This window comes from Orycteropus afer, unplaced genomic scaffold, assembly GCF_000298275.1.
Source record: "Orycteropus afer afer isolate SDZICR_OR568_19922 unplaced genomic scaffold, OryAfe1.0 scaffold00152, whole genome shotgun sequence".
Taxonomy (NCBI): Eukaryota; Metazoa; Chordata; class Mammalia; order Tubulidentata; family Orycteropodidae; genus Orycteropus; species Orycteropus afer.
In genome coordinates, this window is record NW_006921739.1 from 507,026 (window position 1) to 509,665 (window position 2,640).

Genomic DNA, 2,640 nt, shown 5'->3' on the forward strand with positions numbered 1-2,640 from the left:
TCCTTGCGTTTCGGAGACGGTATCCCTACGAAAGTAGATTGCCCAATCTTCCGAGGAGTAGTTGGTGGGTGAACCGCCAGCCTTCTGGTTAGCATTCAGATGCCTTAGGGAGGCAATTCATGTATAGAAATCTAAAGTGTCGTGATTAGTACTGTAAAGACTTTCTAGTGGTGTTTGCATTGCCGTTTAACAGTTGCTCTCGTAGTTTTGGAAGATAAATAAACTGAGACACGGAGAGGTTGAAGTCTGCCCAAGATCAGAGTGCTCATTTGGGATTAATTTACGCCTCAAAGTAAACTTTGGTTTCTAATTGTACAGGATAGGACGTTACATTCTTAAATATTTCTTTTTATTTTCCTGTCTCCTCTTAGTGGACTTTTTGAGGCCTTGGACTGTGTCTTATTAATTAATCATAAGTGCCAGGGTACTATGGGACATCTAACCCATTCTGATGTGACACTACGGAGAGGGGATGTCCTAGAAGACTTTTTGGGACTATAATTTCTGAGCTGAGACCTGATGGATTGAGGGTCAGTAGGTGCTTGGAGCGGGTGATGGTGGCAAGTATTTTCTGTTGTGTTGCCTTCTGTCCAGAAATCTCCAAATGAAGATACAGATTCACAATAAAAGCCATCCTAACCAACCTAAGTATGAAGTTCTTATTAATTTTGAAAGCTAGTGGATTTTTTTTATTACAAAATAAGTCAGTAGGTAGTGGTGGTTTTATTTGAAACAAGGTAGTAAACTCATTTTCCTTTCCTGTTTATTTTTAGTGTGTTCTGAGAAGCAGCCGACATAGCTATGGGAATTTTAGGATGTAGCTGGGGAGGTGATTAAAAATAGATTTTAGATTTCACTATAGAGGCTTTGTGATAAAAGATGTTGTTGGTAGGTGCCATTGAGTCAGGAGACTCCTGTGTGCAACAGAACAAAACAATACCTGATTCCGTGCCTATCTCACGGTCATTGCTGTACTTGAGCCTATCATTGTCATAGCCCATAGCCACTGTGTCTGTTCATCTGTTTTTTCACTGACCTTTTAGTTTGCCAAGCATGATATCCTTCTCCAGGGACTGGAGATATCCTTCTGAAAACATGCCAAATTACAAGAGATGAAGCCTGGCCATTCTCACTTCTCAGGTGATTCCATCTGTACTTCCTCCAAGAAAAGATGTGCTGCTGCTTCTAGCGCTCCATGGTACATTTAGTATTCTTCACCAATGCCACAATGCAAATGCATAAATTCTTCTGAAGTCTTCCTTATTCATTGTCCAGCTCTCAAGTGCATGAGGCTGAAAAGACACTTGCTTGAGTCAGGTGCACCTTACTTAGTCTTCAAGGGACATCTTTGCTCTTTAATCCTTTCAAGAGGTCTTTTGCAGCACATTTGCCTAATGCAGTACATCCTTTGATTTCTTGACTTCTTCTTCCATGGATGTTGATTGTGGCTCCAAGTAAAATTAAATCCTTGACAACTTCAATATTTTGTCCATTTATCATGATGGCTGCTTATTGGTCTATTTGTGAGGATTTTTGTTTTCTATGTTGAGTTGTAATCTATACTGAAGGCTGTAGTCTCTGATTTTCATCACTAGGTGCTTCAAGTCTTCTGCACTTTTAGTAAGCAAGATTGTGTCATCTGCACATCACAGGTTGTTCCTGTCTTCCTCCAATCCTGATGCCATGTTTTCTTCATGTAGTCCAGTTTCTTGGATTATTTGCTCAGCATGGAGGCTGAATAAGTATGGTGAAATGATAGTGTTGACATACACCTTTCCTGATTTTTAACTATGCATTATCCCATTGTTCTGTTTGAAGAGCCTGTTGGTCTTTGTATAGGTTCTTAGTAAGCACAATTAAACGTTCTGGAATTCCTATTCATTGCAGTATTATCCATAATTTCTTATGATTCACACAGTTGAATGCCTTTGCATTGTCAATAAAACTCAGGGATACATCTTTCTGGTATTCTCTGCTTTCACCTATCTGACATTAGCAAGGATATTCCTCTTTTCTGAATCTAGCTTGAATTTTTGGAAGTTACCTGTCAGTATACTCGGACAACCATTTTTGATTGATCTTCAGAAAAAATTTACTTGGATGTAAATAGTACTTGACTGCTAACCAGAAGGCTGGCGGTTCAAACCCACCAGCCACTCCTCGGAAGGAAGGTTGGGCAAACTGCTGCCTCGGCAACCCAAGGAGGGGTCGCTATGAGTTGGGTCCAACTCAACAGCACATAACAACAACAACAACAAATAGTAATGATATTATTCAATAATTTCCACATTCTGTTGGATCACCTTTCTTTAGAATGGGCACAGATACAGATCTCTTGCCCTCTTTTGGTCAGAAGTGAGTGCCTCCAGTGTTGAATCTATTTGCTGAAACAGCTCAATGGGTATTCCATCAGTTCCTGGATCCTTGTTTTTTGCCACTTCCTTCAGTGTAGCTTGGACTTCTTCCTTCAGTACCATTGGTCCTTGAACATATTCCACCTCCTGAAATGGTTAGATGTTGACCAATTCTTTTTGGTACAGTGACTCTATATTCCTTCCGTCTTTTGATGCTTCCTGCACTGTTGAATATTTTGGCCATAGAATCCTTCAGTATTACAACTCAAGGCTTGATTTTTTTTTT

The 2,640-nt window shown here is 39.9% G+C and overlaps 1 protein-coding gene across 1 annotated transcript in view; it reads left to right on the forward strand.

Moving 5' to 3' along the window:
- RPF1 (ribosome production factor 1 homolog) overlaps positions 1-2,640 on the forward strand; it is a 29,688-nt gene that overhangs the window by 814 nt on the left and 26,234 nt on the right. The window lies entirely within an intron of this gene.